Here is a 15,979-nt window from a genome sequence, read left to right on the forward strand (position 1 = left end):
CCTCCTCCACTGCCCTACTTCCCTCCTCACGGCCCCCCTGCCCAGCCCCTGCCGCTGTCTGCGGCCGCGCCCAGACCCCGGAGCCGTTCAGCGTGTTGCAAAATGGACTCTGAGGGCTCGGAGGGCGCGGGCTGCGCTCCCGGCCCGTAAGCAAAATGGCGGCTGTTTGGCTTCGCCTTGGTAACCCTGCCCCTGTCAGGCGGGGCGGGTGAGCCCCGTGCAGGGGGAGGGAGGGGAGACCGGACGCCATTTTCCCAGAGAGAGGCAGTGACATAGAAGGGAGCGTAGGAGGCTGGAGGGAGGGAGGCACGGGAGCAGCGGCGGCAGCAGCGGGGTTTGTACACAGGTCCCAGGGCAAAGGCGCCTTTGAGCTGGTCCCTGTAGGGTTCTGCGCACTGAGCTAGGTTTGGGGGGAGGGGGGGATCTCCTCTTTCCCTTTTCTTTCTTTTACTAAAGCCTACAGGGGGCTGAGTTCTACCTAGGGTAGGCATATCCGCAGTGGGGCTGTTGCATTGTTTTGGTTGGGATAGAGAGGGGGCTCAGCTGAGGGGTCTTGCTGCCTGGCCTGTGACCATTACAGGTGAGTCTTTGGTTATTACCAGCATATTCTGCTGTGGGTGCTTTGGGGGAGGGGGGGGATGGGAAAAGGGAGTGAAATGCGACGGGAATGTCTTATTACCTTCGGTGCGAGTATAACTCCTTCCCACCCTGAAATATGTTTAATTTCTGTTTAAGTTGTCTTGAATTTGCTTCTCCTTTTGTGGGGTTTGGTTAAAAAATGGCAGGCTGTCGCTATATCCTATGAATATGGCGGGTTACTGTAACTGGAGGAGCTGAGGAGAATTTTTTGGCAGTTACGCCAGATTTATGCATTATACTAGGAAAATGAGCCAAAAGGAGCTATTATGTGACAACATAGACTTCCTTGGGCTGGCGGTTTTCAGAACGGGTTTGTGCGTTATTGGGACTGCGTATTGAGTTTTATGAAGCTGGAGGAAGCTTATTCTTTTCCTCCATCCTGTATATTTTTGCTTTGTGGTACTAAAATGGCTCGTTATAGGCCTAATCTCTTTGCCTTCCACACCCCCGCCTCCCTGCCTGCCTGCCTGCCTCCCTGTTAATATCCCCGTTTCGTGGTGTAGCCTGGACAAATTGAGAGCTGTCCCCAGGAGTTTCTGTGCCAATTTAAAAGGGGATCATTCTCCCCACCCCCTTTCTCGAGGCTGTAAGTAGTTACGCTGGTGCACCCCTTTCTTGCTTTAGTTTCTGCAGCCAGCGTTCATGTTCCCTGGGTGGCATGTTTCAATCTCTTTCCTGAAGCACTAAATGTTGGTGGGTTAGACCGTATTGCTGCAGACGCAGGGGAGGAGAAACAAACGGTTCACTGTGTACTACTAAATAGAGTAGAGAAACATAATATAGGCTGATTATAAAGGTCCTGTATTCCCCCATACTCGGCTGTTAGGGAATGTGTGGTGTCTGAAAGCCCTGAGGTCCCTGAAATGGTACATACTACGTGTCGTCAAAAGCAGAAGTTCAGTGCTGCATCTAGATTTAGGAATGTTTTAGTCTGTTTATTTACGGTAGCTTAAAGGAATAATAACGAAGCATTTTTGTTACTCAGGGTTCACATCAGAGAAAAGCAGGAGATATCCATGGCAGTACTTGCGATGCATGATTAATTGGTTATCATCACTATACTTTTAAAGTTACTTTTAAAAAAATGTGGGGTAAATTTATTAATTTCCCTCTTTTGTCCTTTAGAGATTCTAAAAATGGCGGCCTCAGGCTGATGTTGTGGTAATCTAATCAGCTCGGGTCCTCCACACCCCATGCAGTGCGTTTGTCTGCAGCATATTAGTGTCTTACTATGTTTAAATGAAAAGACTGTTCCCTTCAAATAACGTACAAAACATTTCTTGACTTTACTGCGATTTAAAAATGCTGTGTTCCAGCTGATTAATTTTATTGGTTATGTGTGTGAAAGGCAAGTGAACGAGACCACTCTTGTCGGGGAAAAGGGGGGTAGAAAGAGGCAGCAGACTCAAGCAGCTCCTTCGAGGGGTGTGTATATGGTGCTGTAAGGTACTATGTATGTCAGTTTAGTAAATTGGAAAAGCTCTTGCGTTTGTGGTCGATACTGTGCAACTGTCTGTCCTACTAGCGACATAAAATCAGTGATACTTACCAATGTGAGTAGTGGATTGCAATCACTAAGGCAGTCAACTAAATTTTTTGTGGAAACACGTTTGTGAACGTCACATTCATCTTCCAGGAAATACCTTCACTGGACAGCGGTGTAGTAAATCTATATATTCATAGTTTGAGAATACAAAATGAACTTATAGGAATAATGCACTCACGATTGTAACCTGTTACTTTATTTAAAGACACGGAATTTCTGCTGCTGCTGCATAATCTTGGCATTACTCTTTTTTTTTTCCAATTTATTTTGTACATTGCTACATAAATTGTATATGTGATAATACACAGACAAGTACTGAGGGAAGGTGCAGTTCGTAACCTCTAATTTTTTTCCTAAATGAAATATGAACCTTTTAGTATCACCACTATAAATACGTTTGAGTGGGGGGAAGGGAGGTCACAAGGATTCATTATTTGGTAGTCGGTGTAGTGTACTCTGATACGTACTATAGAGGCTGCAAATTTTGTTTTAAGCAACAATAACAAAAAATAAATTTTCACCTTTTTTTAAGGTCTGTCTTTAATCTTATCTTTTAAATTAATGAGATATGAGTTGCTATTCCAGTATAGCTTCAGAACCTTCTGGATTTAAGCAATCAAAAGTGAGGTATTGAGGGGGCAAAGTTGTCTTCAATCTATGATGATTTTTAATTTGAATACCATTTAGAAGCACTGATGTGGGATTTAAGGTATATCTGAAGTTGAACAGTAAGCTAGTTTGACTTTTAGGGTGTCGTTAATGCATGCCTTCAGTGTGTTTTGAGGCCAAAGGCTGAGTGATTTCGTTAATTCTCCAGTAATGCATGCTCCCATGATCTTTGTTTCTGTAAATACAATTTTTGGTTTTGAACCATGTCTTAGTCTCTTTATTTAGAAGCATATGAAAAAGACTTTTAGGGGTATGTGGGCCTTTATGGAAAACTTTTGCCTTTTTCTTTCCTTGCCTTCAGTTGAAAGCTCCTGTTCTTGATGCTTTATTGTCTGCAGCTCTTCACGGCCTCTATTACGTTCTCAAGCAGACATCTGATTCACAATTAGAAGGAAATAACTGTACACTATACAAAAAGTGTTTGGGGGAGCGTAATGAAGTAACCCAAAAAATACTACTTTTCGAATTTTACAGCTTACTTTACGCACTAAGAACCTCTTGGGAATTTAGAGATCTTCCAGAGTTTTCCTGTATGAGTTTTAATGAGTCAGTTTGCCTTTGTGACTCAGTTTCTCCATTTGTAAAATCAGATCTGCGTTTTGTTTTAAGGCAATGAGACTACAAAACAAATGGTACCTTTATTTTTTAACTCCATTGATGTTTTTATTTATATATTCATAAAGAATGAAATACCACCTCCTGCAAAACAAATACAAACTACTTGAAAGAGGGAAGATTTGAAATCCAAATTCCTTCTTTTTTTAAGACATGTTTCTGTTCCACAGACCCTGTGTTAAAAATGCAGTAGTATGGATTGGAGTTACGAAACCATTTATGTATCCTGAAGTTTTTCATACTTAAAAGAAAAATTTGCTTAATTGTCACTTAGACTTTTGGGTGAGTGTTTTGCCCTCTGGGAAATTCCAGAGGGGAAATAATACTGATTTTTTAGACTAAATCTAGGGAAAGTTTCTCTTGGGACTAAGTAACCTTTTCAGGTTACTTTGTGGTAATGCAACTCTTGATTTCTCTTGGATGGTTTCAGCATACATAACTATTGAAGTTGTGTTGGAAAGGAGCACAAATACTGAAATCAGTGTCATGCTGAAGGCCGAAGTGTTTCTCCGGTTCTGGTCTTGGTTTGACTAAGGACAGTCTTAATTTTGCCTGCACACTAATACTAATTTTAGTAAGGACTATTTGTGGGACTGAGTTAAGAAGTGATGTATGTAATTGTGGAATCGTGGTATTGTTCTAACTAGATTAATGTAAATGAAGGTTTAATGAAAGTATTTTGCTGTTGTCACGTGACATTCTAACAAAATCTAGTGGGAAGGATATAGATGGGTGAAGATATAAAATAGAACCCAATTCAGACTTCTGCAGAGCTCCTAAAGAGGTGCATCTATGTTATTTGCCTCATGACTTCCTTACAAATGAGCATTTGTGAATCTCTCAAAAGCAGATTTTGTTAGTGTTTTTTCAACAAGTACACTGTTCAAGTGTTTCCACTGTGCAGATAGTTCTGATTTATTGCTGTGAGTGGCACTTAAGGCATCACTGGGGGGAGAAATGTTTCCACAGATGTGGAATGTGGATTAGGGAAAAAAACCTTAATTCCATGCTTCCAAATTCTGGATTGTTTAAAATATTAATTGTAGTGGTCTTTTGAATGGATGGTGCAAGATGGATATTTCTATCTACTTCAGTGTTCACATTTTTTAGTAAACAAAGATTTATACCCACAAAACCTAATCTCTTTGAGAATCCAGAATTCTGCTTGTGACCTTCACATTACAGAAAAAAACTGCTGTAGTTGTGTTTAAAGAACTGCTGTTTGCCTTTAAGGTATAACAGGCAAGTACTTAAACCTTTTCAAGGTTTCACGTACTTGCTAGCAGATACTGAGATTATTTTTATTTCCTCTTGCAAATCTTAATGTATTAATGAAACAGGCAAGATTCAAGCTGTATTGGTTGTTAGAAAATTTTAATAAGGTTATCTGTAAACCTTTGAAGACAGACGGTTTTACTGCACAGTGTATTTTTTTAGCATGCCTAAGTAGTTTTGTATCTTATTTTTCAAAATTAAAATATGGCTAAGAACTACAGTAAATCAGTGTTCATTCAAGTTACGTGTTAAAAGTGCATGTGAAGAATATTTTATAGTAGCACACAGATTGCATCCTGTGCAAGTAGAGTATGTTTATTACTTTTGCATGTTGTATCACCAGTGTTACCTCTTGTTTTATGTGATAGCTCATACACTGCTTAGATGGAGGTCCAGTGCTGTAAAAACCTAAGTGAGACTTTGAAGGGACCAGCAATTTTGCAAATCAGGCACTTGCCAAAATAGTATTGATCTTAGTTTTAGAGTTTAAAATTAGCACTTGGACAGTGTAGGTACTAAAATTTCATATTGCAGGCTCAGGTTAAGGAAAGCTCTTTTATTCTCATTTGTAGTTGTGGGTTTTTTTATTTTCTACCATCATCATGTAGGTAATCATTCACTTTTATATCTTCATCACAAAAGTAAATTGCCATCAAGTTCAAAGACAAGATGATAAGACTAAATTTTAATGACATTATTGTACTTTATATTGCAGCTTAAGAAGGAAGCCATATAATCTGCTGTTGGCCACCTTATAATGGTGTGAGTTGGAAGGGACCTTCAAAATCACTTTGTTCCAACGCCCTTGCCGTGGGCAGGGACACCTTCCACTAGACCAGGGTGCTCAAAGCCTCATCCAAGTCTGCCTTGAGCTTCCAGCAATGGGACGTGCACTGCTTTCCCTGGGCAGCCCATTTCTAGTGCTTCAGCACCCTCACAGTAAAGAACTTCTTCCTACCATCTGATCTAAATCTCTCATCTTTTCATCTAGAATTGTTCCCCCTTGTCCTATTACTAACTACTCATGTAAAAAGTCACTCTCCTTTTTTTTTTTTTTTTTTTTTTTTTTTTTAATAAGCCTCCTCTGGGTACTGAAAGGCTTCGTTGAGACGTTTGGAGCCTTCTCTTCTCCAGGCTGAATAACCCCTGTTCTCTCAGCCTTTGTAGGAGAGGGGGATTATTTGTGTTTCAGGTGGGATTTCTTGAGAGTGGAGTAGAGGGGCAGAATCACCTCTCTTGACCTGCTTTTGATGCAGCCCAGGGTATGGTTGGCTTTCTGAGCTGAGTGCACCCTGCCTAGTTGTATCGTGCTGCTCATCAGCCAGCACCTGCAAGCCTCTGTCCTCCTCAGGGCTCTTTCTCCACCCATTCTCTGCCCAGCCTGTACTCGTGCTTCCCTGACACAGGTGCAGCATCTTGCACTTGGCTGTATTGAGCTTCATGAGGTTCACACAGGCCCACCTCTCAAGCCTTTCAGGGTCCCTCTGGATGATATCCCTTCCCTCCAGCGTGTTGGCCACACCACAGAGCTTCATGGTGTCGACAGACTTGCTGAGAGTGTTTAATCTGTGTCGCCAACAAAGATTTTAAACAGCCATTGTCCCAATACTACTTTGTGAGGAATGCCAGTCATCACTTGTCTCCACTCTGACATCAAGCTTGACAGCTTGCAACTCAGAGTGCAACCATGCAGCCATTTCCTTATTCACCAAATGGTCCATCCATCATATTCATGTCTATCTCCATTTCAGAGTTAAAGATGTTGTGCAGAACAGTTCTTTATTGGTCATAGAAACTGATAAAACAAATAGCCTGTGTTTGCCACTTAAGAATTTCAAGTTCTATATAGAATGGTAGATTAAGGTCTTTTACCTTTTACCTCAGAGGAGTTCTGAATATTTAAATTTGTTTGGTGTTCATTACTCTTCTAAATTGATAGGGCTGAAGATACTTTTTGACAGTCAGTGGTGCTCTTAGCTTGCCTTGAGTAGACAGAGGGACCTAATTTCTAATTAGAGTGGTTATAATGAGCCTGAGGTGAAAACTGTATCACAAGACAGATGATATTCGAGTCTGGATGGTTAATCCTGCTTTAGCCATTGGTTTAAAAAAAGTTTTCCAATAAGGAGTGGTTTTATTCAGTTCTCCTTAAACTGAAGACTTGAGAATTACAGCAACTTACGTATAACTTCTGAGGAAGGTACAGAGTGATTACATGTCTCCTTTGGTTTCCAAACCTATCATTCTAGAACTGTGAAAGAAACATGAATACTTCATATATAATTCATGAACAATACAGTAGTTATTTTACTGGTGATAAGGGTAAGGTTCCTCCCTCAAAGGCCTTACCAAGTAATCCCACTGTTTTCTTTTTTTTTAAATTCTGCTTAGGATAGGAACATTTGATGCAAATCTTTAATTTCTTTAATATTATGAAGTATTTTTATGAATGACTGTGTTTTGGGGTTCTTTTAAATGCTTGTTCTCTGTCTTACTTTCCAATGGTATCTTTTGTGCTGAGAGACAAAAGCCAAACACTGCTTTTTGTTCCCTTTTGTGTGGCAATAGTAGTGAAATTTAAAGCTGTTTATTGAGCTTCCATCACTGGGCAGAATTTCTTTGTGCTTATTTAAAGATCAGGTATTCTATATCTCTGTTACTACAACTGAAAAACATACTGAAACATTTCGTTGAAAAAGGCTGTAGAGTTAAATGCATGGAATCCAAATTTCTTAACCCAGATAATACAGTTTTGCAAAATAATTGCAATTGAAAATAAATTCGGGTTTGTTTCCTTGGAAGTAGGAAGGATCTTTTGATCTTCTGTGGTTTTTTGTGTGTCCTTGAACATGAAATAGTCCCTCCATCTGTTCCCTCATTTTTTTTCTTGCCAGTATATTCCCCAAGTTTTTGTAAAGAACACTGAAATACTGCCAAACTCTTACCAAAAGATACAGTCCAGGTTGAACTGTAGTTAAAATTACACAGAGGAGTTCTAACTGCCAGAAGGAATTGAAAGTTTGTGTTTGAAAGAATGTGACTTTCTGACTTGGTTGTGTTTATATTCCTAGGCATAAGGGTAGCAGTTAGGTGAATGTCTACAGATTGCTTCCATGAGTAAAAGTAGAAGCTCTGGTGAGCTATTTAGGTAAATCAAATGCCACGGATAAAAAAGAGGAGCTAGTTTTTGAAATTACATAAATGAAAACATATCTAAACAAAAATATGCTTAGCTGAAGTCAGACTTGAAATAAGTCAAAAGAATTTACTTCTGTAGTAGTTAGCTAATAATTACAGTAGACTCCCAAGTCTTATTAAGCAGCTTAGAAAAAATTAATTAGTTTATTTGGTATCATGAAATATAAACAAAATGTTTATAGTGTTGAAGCCAATACCAGTATCTATTTTTAGCCAAATATTTTTTCACCCCAAAATCTGTACTTATTGGGAGGAATACTGGTGATTGAGTCGCCCTGAGGTATACTGTTATATTTAACAAAAAATAAATAGACATAGCCCATACTCTAATTCACATTTACAACTGTATTCTTGCACAATGTGGGCTGTATATACTTGCAGAAAGCCTTTATATTTTAGGATGATTGTCAATAATAATAATGTAAGGTAACAGATCAAGTGTTTTCTTCAAGAGTAATTGCTAAGTCACATACAGGCAGTTTATCTAAATTTAATCAGCAGCTTTTTATCATTTTGTGCTAGATGTAGAAATAATCATTTGTAGTAAAATAGCTGACACTAAAGAAATTACATAGCGCCAAGGTGTTTTTACTGGGAAACTATTAATGTTCTTAGCCTTTGAATTTTTCTTTAAAGGCATTTTATATTTCTCAGTGATAGGTTGTAACAGGCTGTTGTTAGGTAGCTAATACATACTTCTCCAAGCAGTAAGTAATATTGCTATGAAAAAAATAATTTTTTTCCTCTTCATGTGCTGTACTTGTTTTGTATTTTACAGTTCCTTGGCTCTTCAGCTCAAATAATTGATATTTTTTAATGGCTAGGCCTTTTTTCATGTGATGTATTTTCAGAAGTATGGCAGATGTTTAGTAAACTTACAGACATCAAGCTTTCAATCCTGGGTGTTGAGTTCTGCAGATAGAAAACCTAAAATCTGTAAGCATGGTGTGCGTTAATAGATCTCTGCTTACTGCTTCTTTGATAGATTTCTGTTCAATAAACTAATTCTTTCTGTAACAGCTTTTACCTTTATTTCCCTTCTGCCACTCATTCTTTTTCTCTTCCTAGTCCCATATTTTGTCTAACTTCCACTGAGAGAAGAAAAGGAGTGAAGAGAGAGAAGAGGTAAGGGCAAGTCTTCATGTTTTAAGAGACTGGCATAAATATTTGAGGGAGAGACCTTGCTTTCACTCACAGAAATAAGCAAAAGCAGCACTGTTGGGCCAGAAAGTAAAGGAAAATAGCTTATGTCCAAAAGCTTAGCTTTGGTGTATAGCAGAGGCTCTGCTAAACTGGCAGAGACTGACTCTTGGTCTGTACTTAAAAGCGTGGGATGCTTTGTGCAGATTAGAGTCTGTGTAGTGCATGTTTTGATCTGTGTACTGATGGAAACCTTGTTACATGATGGAAACTCAAGGGCTTTATGCTTAAATCTTGGATACCATAAAGGAGGTAGGGGGTTTTATTTCTCTATTTTAGATACTAAGCTCTAACCAAAATTCCTAAAGTTCGGCTGTCATTCTGAATGTGACTGTGGTCTTTGTTGAATGTAAAATCCTGTGTTTGTCTCAGGGTGTTCAGCTGAACAGGTTGAAACTGTTGAAGCTGAAACAGGTTGCCCAGAGAAGTTGTGGATGTCCCGTTGGTGGAAGTGTTGAAGCCCAGGCTGGATGGGAGGTGTCCCTCTATTGGCAGGGATGTTTGAACTGGATGATCTTTCAGGTCCTTTCCAACCCAAGCCATTCTGTGCTACTAAATTATGCTTACAGGCACTATTTTAAAAGCAAAGTTGGAGGAGTCTTACTTTGTAGTTGGTTGTAGTAACAGCGTTTCTTAAATAAGTTGGTCTAATGATTAACCAATACAATTCAACCAATAATGTAATAAAACAGAAATTTCACAGGGCTAGAAACTGAGTAGCCTTGAGCTCTCTGAAGCTTACTGAAAATTCCAAAGGGAGGTTGGGGCAGCTATGAGTAGTGTCCTGTGAGAAATAAGGAGAGGAAGCATAATGATTTTAGCCGTTACCTGTCAAGTGTGACTTCAAACCAGTCATAGTAGGTATGTTTTTGGGGTTTTGTCTGTCTGACAGGGCATGTGAGAAGGAGGGAGATGGACATGAGTACTGACAATGTGTAGGTGACCTTGAACAGCATAAGAGGTTTTTGAGGGGCTTGTGAGTTAATAATTGTGATGAGGAAGGAGATACTGCAGAGAGGGATATAGAGAATATTAAATCAGTGGGAATGTGTGAGCACAGACTACAAATACCAGATTTCTTCTAGAACAAGTTGTTCCTTCTATATGATTTGTAGGAATTGGTCATTAATAGCACTTAATTTGTATATTTGAGTGTACCTACTGTGTCTTATTTTCCTACTCCCTTTTTTTTTTTTTTCTTCTCAGCACAAATTAGAAGTAAACTGCTAACTTACCTGTTAGGTTACTGTAGAAAGAGCGAACAGTAGCTAAGGTCTTGAATTTGGACTTGCAGTTGTTCCTAAGCCTGCACAGTTCTCACTGCAATTGCAGTGGTAACATCTGGAAGTTGGATATCCATCTTGATGTCTTAGGAAAATCTGTACGGTTATGGAGCATGTTAGAGGAAACAGAAAACTTCCTTGCATGTAAGACTAGTAATTTATTCTTGTAGTCTGCTTCTAGGTCTGATTAAAGGTGTGTTACCTCCTGAGAAACAGACAGCAATGAATAAATACTGATTACTTTGTACATTTATTTATGGTATCTGTAGATATACTGCATATTTTTTCCATATTTGTATGTTGATACAAGCATATACATATGTGCACAATATAGTTCATTTTTTAAAGGATATCTAAAGTGTACCATTAAAATGCCAGTTTCTCTTGCTAATTTTGAAAATAATCTAATTCTTGTTAGACTTGTATGTTTAGGGCAGTAGTAGAAAGCAGAACCAAAACACACACCTCCCAAACCAAAAACATACAAACAAAAAAAATTCCAAAGGGGCAAAAAACCAAGTAGGAAAGCCAAGTAGTAATGCTTAGTTTGTTGGCCTTGTGACAGTTCAGGACATTAATTTTCACTCTGTGTTTGTGGACTCTGACAAACTATTGATAGTTGCATTTTTAGTTAGATTTCTCCTATGTAGATTGTGCTAGGGCATAGTTACATCAGCTTTCTTTAGGTCCATTCTTTTGGATTTCTTATGGTCAAGGGTGGTTCCCATGACCATGGGTTAAAATTACTGGCCTGTAAATCTGAAGGAAAGTATGACAAGAATTGCTTTTGCTCGTGATTGCAAAATGTTTGTACACATATGATGTAATTGGAGGGAGGAGGAGAATGTTTAGATTTTATTCTCAGTAAATGCAGCTTACCTGTAGAAGGTGCATGGTGCAGTAATAAAGTACAATAAAGCAGAATACCGCCTTTTGGCCAGCAATTACCTGAGGTGACTTTGTATAAACAAGTAACTAACAGTAAGATATGCAGGAGTCAGCAGGGGTCTGGAAGCAGTAATACAGCCTTGGAAATCTTTGCTTCTTGCCTGAAAGATCTTATTGATACAGGGAACATTTATTAGTTCTGTAGTGATCGTTTGTAACTTTGGAGGCAACCTGGACTCACAGTAGTGTGAATTTTTTACTGGGAGCAAATGGAACTTAAGAGTTTTGGTTTGACCTTAATGCTGTAGAACACTTTTACATTCAAATTGACTTTAAATTACAACCAGGGTAGCATTGTGTGCTGGTTAAACTGAAAGGTCTTGCTTGACTCAGGACTGTCATGCAGGTAGTTTATGGTTTTTAACACTGATTTATTTTTATCTGTAAATCTCATAACTCTTACACTCTTTCTTTTGTTCCTTGGTCAGTGTTTGTGTGGAAAATTGACTGTTTCAGCAATTTCATTTGTTGCTTCAAGTTAATTCCCTTAAGATTTGTACACATCTCATGAAAATGAGCCATAATACATGCTGTCTGTATTCAGATACTTAATACTGCTCCAGGAAATGGTTACTAATTTCTTGCCTGGATTTAAAGGTGTGAGTGAAGGGGTTTACCAGTATTCTTAGTTTAGCAAAAGAGAGCCTCTTCCGTGCTTCTGTTCAGGGGAAATAAGCTCTGCATAAACATGAGGTGAATTGTCCACTGCTGAGTAAGTTGGGAAACAATGTAACTTTTCAGGTGTTGGGGACTGGCAATTATTCCTGGCCATTTCAGTTACTCAATTCACTACATACGGGAAAATTATCGCTTTCACTTTTTATGTATTCTGTAATGCATATTTCAAGTTATATAGCTTTGCATCTAAGGAAGGATAGTTGTCATATGTAGATAGGCTAGAAGGTTTTGATTAATTTTTCAACTCTAGTTATATGGTTCCTGTATATGGACCTTGTGAAAATACAGAGTAAGCAGAGTATAGAGATGGTAATTTGGTTAGCTAATATTTCTGTAGTGGCATTAGTTAAGGACTTCAAGATCAAGTGGTATGAGTCAGTATAAAATCTAAATAATTATTTATCTTAAACTAGCACTGTTGTGTCTAATGCAATAACCTAATTATAGGCTAATTAGAATAAGATTTTTCTCCTTAAACCTCTGTGTTTAGGGAGATCCTGGTAATTCTCTTTGCAGAGGCATTCTGTGATGAAATCTCTCAAATCTTGGAACATCTAAACCATCTCTTTTTTTTTTATCTTGTAATTGTAGACAGGTGATGGCTGATAACTGCAATTGACAGAAAAAAAATTTAAGAACTTTACATGTATATTGGAGTAATAAAAACAGTAACAAAAAGATTTATTATTTTTGTAATACCTCGTGTTGTGAGAAACTTGAACTGATGTAGCAATTAGCATACTTAAGTTAGTGTAGTCTGTGTATGTGGGAAAATTCTTATATTTGAGGTAGGATATAATTTAATTGTAAGCTTAATTCATGATTCCAATTATGTCCCTTTATATATAAGAAAACAAATGTTAAGCTTGGAGTTGCTTTGAATTCTGTTCCTGACTTCTATAGTAAATGTATTTTTTGTAACTTCTGTACACTTTTTTGCTTTTTATATTTGTCACTTGATAACAGAATCTAAAAATTGATTCATGGGAAGGGAAAAACAAGGAATAGTGACACAATGTAAGTTGTCAGAAATGCGAAGAATAGCAAAAGACAGCTTTCATTACTTCCCCTCTTTGGTTTTTGTAGTATTAGACATAAACATGGTTAAAAAAACCCAACAGACTAAAACCCCTCACCATATTGTAATAAATAATATTACTGTAAGTATTATAAGTAATAATGCTATTTTGATATATTAATGTATCTTTAGGATTTTTTTTTTAATGCTTAAGACAAAAAAATTGTTACTGGTGTTTCCACCATCTCTTATTGATTTTTATGTAAAGTTTTGTATCTGTGCATCTAAGTCAGAGCTTTGCTATACTTAGACATACAGCATAGGGTCTAGCAGGTTTAAAACTACTGATGTAATTTCAGGAGATCACACACTTACCTTCTGATTCAAGAGCTGAGCTGGCTGTATTTGGGGTTTTTTCCTCCTTTGTGTACCAGTGGAAAAGTTAAGTTTTTTCTTCTGACGTGACACGAGTGATCTTAGCAGGACATGACAGAAAGGAAACATGCGGTCTCTTTAAGACCACAGAATAATGTTTTAGTGGAATACCTCAGGGATAATGTGTGAGTTGTTTCCTGTTCTTTAATGCATAAATTATATTCTCTGTACAAAGCCACAGAGATTAATATTTTGGAAAGTATTAAGCTCTTATACTTCTGTTGTTTGAATACAATTAATTTTTTCAAAAAGGGTCTTGGTTTCATAAACAAAGTGGATCATGAGAAGCGTGGTGAGGCTTCAAATATTTTAGACTTGATGTGGCGGTTGTGTCAAAAAGCTCCTGTGAATTCTCTAGAGACAATGAGAAGTCCCATTAAAAGTGTCAAACAATATGAATGAAGGGTGAAGTGTGATGTGATGAGATAAATCTTGGACAAGATAAATGTTTTAACCAGATCAAACAGAAATTTGTCTGGATTTTAAGATGAACATTTTATTATTAGGGCAAGATAAACTTTTTTACTGCAACTAAATAAAAGCAAAATTTATTTGAATAAGAGATTTTTTTTCTCATATAATGCAATTGTAGGGTGATTATGAGAAAATCTGGTGATTCTAAGAAATTGCCAAAATTCTTTCAGAGCTCAGAGTGTAGTATCATTAATAGAGGAGACTATAGCAAAATTGGAGGGCCTCTACTGTTGTTAGTTAAGGTACAATAGATGAGCCACTTTGCCCTCTAAAGAGTTGATCAATGAACTTTGGGCAAGCAGTTTTTGTATAATGGCTTTTAACTCTGTGACCCTGAAATTACCTGGAGAAACCAGTGTGGTCTTCCTGTCTTTCAAATTCATGTACTGCTTGAAGAAAGACTTTCTTAAACACTAAGTTGCAGAAATGAATGTACCTGTGAAAACAGTTTCTTAAAGGCCATGGATGACAGTTTGTCAGAGTTCTGAAAGAATAATTACTTGAAATGGATGGATACTTGAAGGAATTGGAAAGTACCAAATCATGACAGCAGATAGTATTTTATGACTCATCTAAAATACCAAGCTTCAAAGGATAAGCAATCTCCTTATAGATCAAATCACCCAGTGGCTGTCTTATTTTCTTTCTGATCTTATAAAAGTACTGGGAATATTAGTATGTCCTGAGAATGCTTCTGTTTCTGACATGGCAGAAAATAATTATTTTCCCTCATTCCAAATTTGACATCACTGTAGTGATCATAATTGGATGGCCTATATATAAGGTCACAGTTTTGTTTAATAAACATGTGTAGTGTTATTAATTTATCCTAGATCTCCCCTCACTTCCATTACAGGCATCTGTTGAGGATGGATACACATAAATAATGAGCCATGTTTGAATTAACTCAGCTGTGTAGGTATTGCAAGCCAGTGACTGCCTCCATTCTTCCACGTTAACTATAGGCAAAGGAAAAGCTTTAGAGGGTTCTGTGTGTGTGATGAAGGTGGTAAAAACCAGTGAGTTAGTATTGCAATCATGTTCCGCTTCCTTGTAGATAAAACATCTCTGTGATGCTCTTTGGGCAAAAAAATCTTGTTCTGTCAAGTTTCAGATTTTACTCAGTGTAGATCAGGCTATTAGAATTTTTGGCTGACTTCTGACAGAGCTGTAACTGAATGGCTTGCCCCATAGGTTAGGAAGTTTGTTTTGGCTGTATTCCCCCCCCCCCCCGCTTTTTTGGGGTGGGGTGGGCAGTTGTTGTTTGGGGTTTTCTTGTTAGTTTTGTTTTGGGTTTGTGTTTTTTTGGTTTTTTTTTTTGTGGGGGAGGTGTGTTTTTTTAGCAAGAATGGTGCTGTATATGCTTTGTCAGAGATTGTCATTAATTGGGACATGCATTAGCCATTGATTTTCAATCTGTGCATAGCTCTTCTTTTTTCTGCATTATATTAAGAAAAAGCCCCAAATATCGCTTGATTGTCAGATTTGGTAAGCAAGCCTCTTGTTTTTGTGTTGACACTGGAGGTCACTTGAATATATGATGATTTGGTAACCTCATTTGTTTTATGTAAGTTTGGAGATGTCGCAGCTCATGAGACAGCTGTCTAAGCATGTTCTTCACCTCCATCAGTCTTCAGGGTGTTTTTGCTTGCATTATTTTACAGCTGGTGCTTTACCTGGTCAGAAGTGTTTGAAGAAAATGTTTCAAGAAAAACCACACCACCACCAAAATTAAGTTTAAGTGCAAGAAACATCTTTTAAGTGAAGATCCCAGGCAGTGTTGTCCAATGTCTTTTAGACCTACACTGTACCACTCAAGCTGTTTTTTTAGAATTGCCTAGCAGCAGACATAAAAACTCCATTCCTTTAATGATTTGTTAGCATAGGTCACACTGCAGAAAGTAATGGGATGGCCATTAACCCTGATTTACCTGGATTTTAAAAATTCACGGTGTTCTTTCAGTTATTGGGTAAATTTTCTACTCTTTCAGAAGATGGGAA

At 37.9% G+C, this 15,979-nt stretch overlaps 1 protein-coding gene across 3 annotated transcripts in view; it reads left to right on the forward strand.

Moving 5' to 3' along the window:
- Positions 1 to 226: 226 nt before the first annotated feature.
- The window catches only part of KMT2E (lysine methyltransferase 2E (inactive)), a 56,105-nt gene continuing 40,352 nt past the window's right edge, over positions 227 to 15,979 (forward strand). For 2 of the 3 annotated variants that reach the window (XM_040061127.2, XM_040061129.2), the window contains exon 1: positions 238 to 580. The gene's annotated coding sequence lies outside the window, so the exon portion shown is untranslated. Of the gene's footprint in view, positions 581 to 9,010; positions 9,068 to 15,979 lie in introns of all 3 variants that reach the window. The other variant, XM_040061128.2, reaches the window with a different exon arrangement.

Source organism: Hirundo rustica, chromosome 4, assembly GCF_015227805.2.
Source record: "Hirundo rustica isolate bHirRus1 chromosome 4, bHirRus1.pri.v3, whole genome shotgun sequence".
Taxonomy (NCBI): domain Eukaryota; kingdom Metazoa; phylum Chordata; class Aves; order Passeriformes; family Hirundinidae; genus Hirundo; species Hirundo rustica.